Below are 11,199 nucleotides of genomic sequence, written 5' to 3' on the forward strand. Positions count from 1 at the left end.
TTGAAGACATACTGGGTGGAAACTATCAAAACAATAGAAAAATTCAAAAATATACCCACAGTTATAGAGTAATTAATTTTTTAACTTTTATTTATTTTGAGAAAGAGAGAGAGAGCGAGCAAGAGCGAGCGTATGAGCAGGAGAGAGGCAGGGAGAAAGAGAATCCCAAGCAGGCTCCATGTTGATAGCACAGAGCCCATGGGGCTTCATCTCATGAACTGTGAAATTATGACCTGAGCCAAAACCAAGAATTGGGTGCTTAACTAACTAAGCCACTCAGGTGCCCTCAGAGTAAATTGATTTTTGATAAAGACACCAAAGTAATTCAATGGGACAAAAGAAGTCTTTTCAGTAATTATGCTAAGGCACCTGAATATCTATATGGAAAAAAAATGAACCTCAAACCCTTACCTCACCATACAAAACAATTAACTTATAGATCTAAAATGAAAAGCTAAGACTGTAAAGCTTTTAGAAAAAAATAGAAATATATCTTTGCATATATAAGTGTTTCTTAGATATTGCATTGACAATAATAAAATCAAGTAACAGATAAATTAGATATCAAAATTTAGAATATCTACTCATCAAAATAAACTGTTAGTCAGGCAAATAGCCAAGCCACAGACTGGGGAAATATTACATGTAGATATACCATCAAGTGAAACTAGGTTAAAATTAAGAAGTTTAATATTTAAAAACACAGCATAAAAAATGTTTAAAAGACAAGATAAAAATTTGGTGAAGATACCTGTAACACATATAATTACCAAAAGATTGTTATCCAGAATCGATAAAGACTATCTCAAGAACAACACAAAAGCTATAATATGAATAAATTATAAGAAGACAAAGATTAATAATCCAATTGAAAAATAGGCAATCACTTCTGAGAAGCACCAAATTAAAAAAAAAAATCAACCTCTTTAGTAGGAACATGCTAATTGAAGCCACAGTGAAATATTTCACATTTAATAGCTTGATAAAAGATTTAAAGGTCCAACCATACTAAGTCTGACAAGAAAGTTGGTCAATCAGAATCCTTATACACAGCATGAAAAAGTGAAAATTGGCACTAGTGTTTTGGGGAAGAAACAGCATTGCTTAGTTTACTGGAAAATACACATGTTTTTAGCTTAGTGACTCTCTTGCTACATACCTAGAAAAACTCCAGTACATGCCACCAGGAGACAGGTATATGCTCATACTAACATTCTTTGTGATGGAAAAGTATTAAAAATAGTTCAGATGGTTATTAACAATAGAATAGATATATTGTTGAACAAATGGAATACTATACACCAGTGAAAATAAGCAAACTATGGCAATATACAGCAACATACACAAATCTCAGGAAAATGAAATTGAACAACAAAAATGCAAGGTCCAGAAACATATGATGGGATTCTATTTAAAAAAAGTTTAGAAACGTGCAAAACTGAAGGGTATATTGTTCATATATAAAGATATATGTCACAATATGATAAATAAAAGCAGGAGAGTGATAAACAGATGATACAGGGCAGTGGTCTCTAAGAGAATAGGGAAAAGAATGAGGTTGACTATAGGTACAATGGTGGCTTCATCAATACTGGAAACAGTCTCTTACACTGGATGTGAGTGGGTGGATGTAATCACATATATGTAAGAATATTCCTATTTCTTCAGTATGAGTAAAGTATAAATATGTAAATATAAAATATAAATAGTAAATAAAAATGCATACATCTCTCTTGGAAATATTTATTGATCCCATGGCATTCACCGCAATAACAATTCTGGAAGTGGAAAATTTGAGGGTGTGAATTCCAGCTCCTAGAACAGTTTAACAGGAGTTTGTATGTTACATCCTTGTTCCCGTCTCTCAGCCTTATTTCCTTTTCTGCCTCACAGTGCATGTTCTCCCTTATCAACACAAAAACACATCCTATAACAAAGTACTTAGGCATTATCAAAAGAAAGCTTACTTAGAAAAGAACTTAAAAATTAACTTAACCTTTCTCTCGAAAAGTGTTTATTTTGAGATATGTTTGTTTTCAAGGCTCTCACTAGTGGTTGTGCTGACCCTTGATATAACTGGCTGGTCAGTATTTGAGAACTCACACTGGGGGTGAGGCGTTCAACCTCTTTAGCTCCAAGATAGAGCCATTATAACCATATGAATCTTTTTAAATGTACAACCCTAATAGATAAGATCTATATAATAGGGAGATGATTAAAAAATCAGTTATATTATTATGCATGTTCTAAGGTCAAAGGAAATACTAGTTATCCCTAAATATCCAAATTTTATAGGTAAGAAGATGTAGAGTGTTAAAGGAGCAGAAAAGTATCGTCCTGGATAATGAATGGGAGCAGAATGGAGGTCAAGCTATGCTGACAGCAGGTATCTATCCCCCTTAAATAGGATTAATATAGCTCATCCGGATTTATGTCTTCCTAATTACTTTCTTTTTCTTTCACTCCTTTCTCTCCTTCTTTCTCTCTCTCCTTCTTTCCTTTCCTTTCTCATTCTGTCCATCCCTGCTTCTCTCTCCTCTGTCTTCAGAACAAACACAAGGGCATGATGCACTACCGCTTGGGCACTAGGTAGTATAGTGCCACAGACAGTGGTAAAAGCAATCAGCAGTGGTGCCAAAAGAGTGGTAGACAGTGATAGGAAACCATTACCAGAAGTGAGAAAGAGGACTGCTCAACCTCTAGTTTTGTTTTGGTTTGGTTTGGTTTTGTCTTCTATGTCTAGAAACATGACCTCACACTGAAAGAAATAGAACAGACACAGCTCAGGAAGAATTAAATCCCTAGAAAGGTGTGGAACACATCAAAGAAACTTGATGTCTTGAGCAAGTAAAGTGCCCAGGTTCAATAAACCATTGGTGTTCTGAAAGAACTTGTACTGGTCCTTACCGAGCTGCTGCTCTGTATCTAGGACCAAAAATATCAACTCCCCAGGCTGGAGGTAGGAGCACTGCTTTACTAGAAGCTCACGAGAAAAGATTAGGTGCTGTTAGTTGACGGCATGCTGAATATGCATCAGGCGTAACAAGAGACACCAGAATGACTAATGTAATCTTAGCTGAGCTGACAGGAGTGGGATGCCCAGACAAAGAGAGTTTAATATCCCTGTTTATTTCTGGCATTTCAAGAGAAACCTTGACATGCTCAGTATGTTCAGTCAGAGGAGGTTAAATCGATTGCTCAGAGGATTGGAGACTATTTCACAAAAGGAAGAGGTGCCTGGTGTGTTTATAATTGTGGAAAAACACAAGCATTAGCCATGAGGAAGGAGCCCAATAGCTGTCTTCCAATATTTCAAGGCTTGTAAAGTACAGAAGTGTTGGGACATTATGCATAGCTTCAGAGTTCAGAACCAAGAAAAGTGTTTGGAAGTTATGGGGAAAGAAATTCCATTCAATAGGAGAAATTCTAATGATCTCTTAAATTGATGTGATGTTGTACAATCCACATCTATTCTCATGTGCATCATCTCACATTAGAAAGAAGCCCTGAACAACTGGTGATTGAATCAGTGGCTGGGCATGTTTAAGCAGAGACTAACGAGTCACATTAGACTAGATAGATGTAAAGATTATTTCTAACTCAGACTGAGTCAACCAAGAGGTACTTCCAAACCGGTTTCCAAAATGAGAAAAAACAGGGAACAAAAACGCAATAGCACCCACAGCAATTCATCTTTGTGTGTTTCAACTTATACTTTTCAAAGTAAAAAAAAAAAAAAAGTGAAAAGATACATGTCTGTGTTCACCATAAGGGGAAATCGGTTGATTAGGCATTTTTCCCAAGTTTTAGAACATGGAAGAGGATGTTGACTACCTCCGTTCTGGGGATTTCTGCATTGGATGGGAAGACAGACCACAGAACCCCCCTGTCGCCTTTAACACCAAGGTCACATGTGGCTCTATTACTTTCTAAATGGCTTTGAGGAAATCATTTTTATTCTCTGGGCTTCATTTGTCTTTTTTATTAAATGAGACTAGTGTGATCTTTTCTTATTTTGGAAAGAGAACTCACATTCTACAATTAGGAGATTTTACAAAGGATTTGTGAGAGCTTTGTTCTTCTGCATTCACTCAAAAAATAATTGATCTCAAGTTCTGGTCCTGGTGAGATCATGGTAACAGTGTAGTTTCTGAACTTTCCCCAAACTCCCCTGAAAACGAAAGAGAAAATTAGGATAGTATAAGAAAATACATATGAGTTATATGTTTAAAAATACTATGTGATAAGAAGCCCCCTTCACCTTAGAGTGCTGGTCGGTGAGAGCCGAACCACATACAGCAGTGGTGCCTAACAGCAATCAGCTGTGCTTTGGGGGCAGTCACTGTTTGGGGCAGGAGCCCTGGATGGTTCGCAGGTGGGAGGTGGCGGAGGTGGGGAAAGGGAGGCTCTGTCGCACACTGGTGTGTGTCTTGCAAACCACGGAATTCACAATCACCTATGAGTACTCACCCTCAAGAGGGAAATGCCTTTACCTAGAGTGAAAATTTGTCTGAACAAGCCTGAGAGCAACTGTGAACTAGAGGCTTTTACATACTATGAGCTACAGATGAGAGCAAACACCTGCACGTTGCCTCGCCAAGGGATCCGGCAGTGCTGGAGTCACGCAAACTCTTGATGAACTGCGAAGTGCCCAGCCAACATCCTTTTCCAGATACAGCATCTCACTCAGAGGGGGAAACTGCTGGGAAACAGGTGAATGGAGCAGGCCCATAACACTGGACAATTGAGGGGAGGGGATGGTGGCCCCAAAGGCATCAGATCCCGGAAAGTAACATGACAACAAAGCATTCATCTAAAAGCAGGCCACAGTCTTGTGGAGAAGGAGCTCTGGGAAACAGACCTGGAGGTAGAAAACCGTACTGACCAGGCTTAGGAGCGGGAGATAGATGAGCTGCATTTTATGTTGGTTCTTCACATGAACAAGGGAAGGGGAAGCCTGGGTGACAGACCAGGAGAACGTCCCTCACTCCTCTCTGGCTCCCCCCTGCCTCAGGAACGTTCCCCTCACAGTCTAGGGAGAGTCATCACCTTTAAACATGTGACGTGCAGAGAGGAATAGAGTCTAATACAAAGTTATTATAAGAAAACAGGTCATAATGAAACAAATACATGAGAGTCCAGGAATAACCCCAGAGAAATATGGACACAAAACAGATGGAAACCATAACATGTGATATTGAAATGAAAGGAACAAATTAAGGAAATGATAGACACTTTGAAAGAACAGTATAAATCAGAAATAGAGGAAATAGTTAAATAACCAGTGGCTACAAACCGACAACTCATAGCACACAGAAAAGAAGAAAAAAAGAAAAAATAAATTGAAAAATAAAGACTAATAAGAGGGAATGCATGAGAGAGAATAACTCTGTGGAAAATGCAGTAATGAAATTAGAAGATAGAAAAGAAAAATGAAGGAAATCAAACAGAAATAAAGGAAGATAAAAAGGCTTTGGGAGAAAGTGAAAAATAAGTTCAGTGAAGATAGGAAAATAACAAAAGAAGTAAAGAAAAGACACAAATAATGAAAAAAAAAAGAGAGAATCCAACAAAAAGAGTCCCCAATGGAGGAAAACTAGACTTAAAACTATAAATCAGGAGAACTTTCTTGAAGTAAAAGAAACTTTAAAATCCACCTTTTTATTGTAACTAGAAAAATGAACTCATAATAGCAAGGGAATATCAACACCAACGTCAACACCAAGGGAATCCTGATAAAAAGACTGGACTTTAAAGATAAGAAAAATATCCTTTGGGCATCCAGGCAAAAAGACTAAGTCATTTTAAGGAAAAAGAAAATCAGATCAGAATTAGCCTTCTTAACAGCAACATATTTTTTTTTTTTTACCAGAAAACAGCAGAAATACTTTAGAGATGCAAGGAAAGAAAGAGGGAGCCATAGATGGTATAAGCTACCTAAGAGAATTAAGTCTAGAGCTATAACCATGGAGGGTCTTAGGGAGTGTTAGTCTCAAGAGATCTTCCTGAGAACTGACAACAGAGAGCTTCAGGCAATCAGTAAATGATTCTAGAAGATTCCTATAAGTTCTCAGGGTAAGCATGAATATATTTAACTGTGGAACAACTAAAAATTGGAGATGAGTTTAAAAAATAGTATCCTATTGGCATATGCATGGACAATGTCAAACAGTAAAACTAACAAAGCTGGGAGAAGGTGAGACTCCTTGGAAAGAATAATTTTACAGATTGCCTGATATGTATTTGATGGGAGTAAGAGGAGATCCAATGAGGCTGAGGATTCTAGTGTTTGAAGCTTGGATGAAGTTACACTTTCTTACTGTTTAAAAATGATCATTAAGGAGTGCCTGGCTGGCTCGGTTCATAGAGCACATGACTCTTGATCTTGGGGCCGTGAGTGCAAGCCCCACGTTGGGTATGTAGAACTTACAAATACAAATAAAAATGATCATTAAATTAATGCTAGCCATGTAAATTGGATGGCTGGGGGGAAGAGAAGGAAGGGGAGAAGAAATGATTATTAGCTGAGATTATTTCATAAAAAACAAGACTAATATATAATATATAATATATATAAAAAGTAGTAATATATAAGGAGTAGTAAGTAATAATAACCACGAGAACGTAAATAAGAACCTTTGGAAATGTCAAAAGAAATAAAAATAAAACATACCACAAAGTAAAGACTTTTTATGTAGATTGTATATGTTTATAGATACAGAAAAGTCATAGATAGATGTATATGTGCACATAGTTGATTGAAGCATGAAATTGTCATTTTTATAGTTCACAAGCAACAAATTATCAGCAATTTCACATGATTCAACAAAGAGCAAGCATGTAAAACAATGTCACAGGAAAAATATTGATTATATCAATATATATAAAGGGTTTTACTTCTTAAAAGAAATTTTTTTTCTGATCTTAGCAAAGAAAAATCCATCCTGTTCTTTTTTAAATTAAAAAAAAATAAGTGTTTATTTATTTTTGAGAAAGAGAGAGAGACTGTTTATTTTTGAGAGAGAGACAGACAGAGCACAAGCAGGGGAGGGGTATAGAGAGAAGGAGACACAGAATCTGAAGCAGGCTCCAGGCTCTGAGCTGTCAACACTGAGCCTGATGTAGGGCTCAAATTCACAAACCACATGATCATGACCTGAGCCGAAGCTGGATGCTTGACTAACTGAGCCACCCAGGGAGCCTGTTTTGTGAAAAATACTGAAAGAGAAAAAGTGAATTTGGTTAAGAATAAAACTATAGATAAAAATATACCAGTCAGTTGAAAATAAAAAGAAAGCAGGTGATGTGATTTGAATATCAAGAAAATACAGATTTCATGCCAATAAATATTGCAAAATATGAAGGCCATTTTATGAATTTAAAGAGTAAAATTAACAGTATAGGTCTAATAATTACTAATATCTGTGCAGAAAGTAAAATTGGAATTTTTAGAAGCAAACCATACAAAAGATAATGGAAGGAAGACACTGATAAGTTGAGATTATTACCATATGTCTTTCAAGATGAGGGCATTAAAAATTATTGATAATATACAAGACCTAAAAAACATCAATAAAGTGTTTCATATAGCCTTATACTTAACTCTGTATCCCAATAATAAAGAATATACTTTCTTTTCAAGTACATTTGGGTCAGTGTCATACATTGAGCATATATTAAAATACAGAAAATCTTCAGTTAATTTTAGAATATAAAAATAATAAACCAGACTTTTTTTTACCGAAACATACAATTAAATCAGAAATAACCAACAGATTCTCAGAGTTCTCTCTTAAAGATTCTTGGGTCAAAGGGAAAATACAAAACAAAACTGTAGAATTTCTAAAAGTAATAATAATGCAGACATTTTATATTTGGAAAATTTAAAAAAACTCAATGAAAAAGACTACTGTACCAATAGGATTTCGGAAAATAGTGTAATATAAAATCAACTGTTAATAATCATGTCATAATTAAACAAGAACTATTAGAAAGTTTGGGGAGCCTGGGTGGCTCAGCTGGTTAAGTGTCTGACTCTTGATTTTGGCTCAGGTCATGATGTCAAGGTTTGTGGGTTCAAACCCTGCATTGGGCTCTGTGCTGACAGTTCAGAGCCTGCTTGGCATTCTCCCTCTCTCTCTCCCCCTCCCCTGCTCACATTCTCTCTGACTTCCCCAAAATAAATAAACTTAAAAAAAAAAGAACTATTAGACGTGTCAATGGAAGAGACACCCATTTATAACAAAAACAGAAAGAAAAAAAACCCTAGGCATAAACTTAACAAAATGTGCAAAACTTATATTTATAAATCTTTTATACATAGTTAAAATATATAATTGATATAAATAAGTGGAAAGTTATACCATCAAAAATGATAAGAAAAAAGGATGATAGAGTAACTGGTAAAGCCTTGACAGTTGCATACCAGTGAAGTGTGTATCAAGATTAACGATACTATCCTCGCCACTGCTTTATACATTTAAAAATTTTGTAATAAGCTAATTTAAAATAGTTCCTCCTAGTGTTAAAGAAGAGCAGTATTTATGTCTAGCTCCATGCTATCAAAGCACACCTAGATTAATTATATGAGTTAATTAAAATGATTTGATTACATTTTCCAGTCTGACTTGGTTAAGCTCAATCTCTTTAAAATCTCTGCTTAATATAAAGTTAATTGTACACGCATGTTTTGGATATTTTAAAGTGGAACTTTCCTCTCTACTCTCTCCCAAGGTTTGGCCAAGTAAGAAATCATACTCCTTCCTGCCTCAGCTTCCTAAAACGATACAAGGTTGAGAGTTGAGAGGCAGAGAGAGAATTTCCCAGGTCACCAAAGCTGCTAACACAGGGCCTCCGGTTCTCAGACTGGGTGGGACCTTCCAGAACATCTGACTTGTTCTCTGGGTTCTACATGGAACATATGAAATCCAGATTAATGTCTAGGCCCATTTTCCTTGAAAGGGTTACCATTGAAATGCCAAACCTGCTCAAATAAACTTCAAAAAAAAAAAATCTTGATCACATTTCATGCTTATCCTATCTGAAAATTCCAGATAAATAATTTTACTTTCCCTGGAAGTTAATGTTTGCTTATTCTTGAAATAGGCACTATTGGAGCGCCAAGGTGGCTCAATCAGTTAAGCGTCCGACTTCAGCTCAGGTCATGATCTCACAGCCCGTGGGCTTAAGCCCCGTGTTGGGCTCTGTGCTGACAGTTCAGAGTTTGGAGCCTTCTTCACATTCTGTGTCTCCCTCTCTCTCTGCCACTCCCCTGAACTTTGTCTCTCTCTCAAAATAAATAAACATTAAAAAAAAAAAAGAAATCTCAGGGGTGCCTAGGTGGCTCAGTCAGTTAAGTGTCTCACTTCAGCTCAGGTCATGATCTCACAGTACGTGGGTTCGAGCTCCGCCTGGGGCTCTGTGCTGACAGCTCAGAGCCTGGAGCCTGCTTCCGATTCTGTGTCTCCCTCTCTCTCTCTGCCCACCCCACCCCCTTTCAATGCTCTGTCTCTCTCTGCATCAAAAATAAATAAAAAACATTAAAAAAAAAAGAAATAGGCACTATTGCTATTATAATTACCTTCAACAAACCGAGCCAAAATGAAGCAACAGAAAACACTATATGAGTTAACTTCTTAGTTCCTATTGGACAAAGCTTAGCCTCCTCACCCTGGAATCCTGGCCCCAGCAACCAACCCCGTTTAGGGCATGGCTCCAATATATAGTTTTCACTGGTAGTATCTATTATGTATTATGGTACTGCTGATCTCTATAATCTAGACAAACAAACAAAAATCATAAAACCTAATATTTATTTAATGTTGTTTAGCTCACGGAATATTTTCAAAATATTTCAATATATTTAACCCCAACAAAAGCCATAAGAGCTGGGCATTATTTACCTTCATTTTATTTTATTTTTTTATTAAAAATGTTTTAAACATTTTATTTATTTTTTGAGAGAGTGCAAATGGGGGAGGGTCAGAGAGAGAGGGAGACACAGACTCCAGAGCAGACCCCAGACCCTGAGTCTGACACAGGTTCAAACTCACGAACCATGAGATCATAACCTGAACCTAATTCAGACGCTTAACCCACTGAGCTACCCAGGCACCCCTATCTTCATTTTATTTTTTAATGGATAAAGCTATACTGGAGGCCTAGAGATCTGCCCAACATCAAAAAGCTAACATGTGATGAAGCCAGACTATTTATTTTGAATTCTGTGCTTATCCTACAATAATATATGACCACTAAACTGTGTAGTCATTAATCCCTGAGAACATTTGCATTCAAACGTCCTGATTTTGCTACCAGACTCCCTTCTTATGTAACCCCATTTTCCCCCCTCATCCAAATTCCTCAAAATTCCTTTCTTTCTCTCTTCCTTTTTCCTTTCCTTTCCTTTCTTTCTTCATTTCTTCCTTCCTTCCTTCCTTCCTTCCATCCTTCTTTCTTTCCTTCCTTCCTTCCTTGAAGCTTCTGTGCTCTTTCTTTTGAACCAGCACAGGGCATTTCTGTGGTTTTAGGGGGCACTTGACCTATTCTACCTCGTGTTGTATCATTCTCTGCACTCTTGTCTAACAGGCAGAGCCTATGTCTTACTCATCTTTTTGTCCCTTCCACGTTGCAAGTACAGTGGCACATAGTAGATATTATAGTTAACAAATGTTCAGGGAACTACATGGAAATTTGGTTTAAAATAATTGAAAGACCTGCCTTCTTTCTTTTTTCTTTTAATTTTTTAAAGTTTATTTATTTATTTTGAAAGAAAAAGAGAAAATGTGTGAATGGGTTAAGGGAAGATAGCAAGAGAGAGAGAGAAAGAGAAAGGGGGGAGGCGGAGAGAGAGAGAGAACCGAAAGCAGGCTTCAGAGTCTGACTTGAGGCTCCACCCCATGAACTGCAAGATCATGACCTGAGCTGAAATCAAGAGCTGGACAATTAACCAACTGAGCCACCCAGGTGCCCCAGACCGACGTGCCTTCTAAAAGAGTTCTTTCCTTATAATAGAAACTCATATGGTAAGTAGAAGCCATTTTTGTAGTAAGTAGACAGATTCATGTGAAGTATAAAAATAAAATAATACTGCTAATAGTTATAATCAGTGACATCATAATAATGGTAATCATATAAGCTTGAATTATAAGGTTCTTTCCTTTCAGATTATAATAATTCATATGAGTCTCGTTTATTTTC

The sequence above is a fragment of the Suricata suricatta genome, chromosome 3 (genome assembly GCF_006229205.1).
Source record: "Suricata suricatta isolate VVHF042 chromosome 3, meerkat_22Aug2017_6uvM2_HiC, whole genome shotgun sequence".
In the NCBI taxonomy this organism is placed as follows: Eukaryota; Metazoa; Chordata; class Mammalia; order Carnivora; family Herpestidae; genus Suricata; species Suricata suricatta.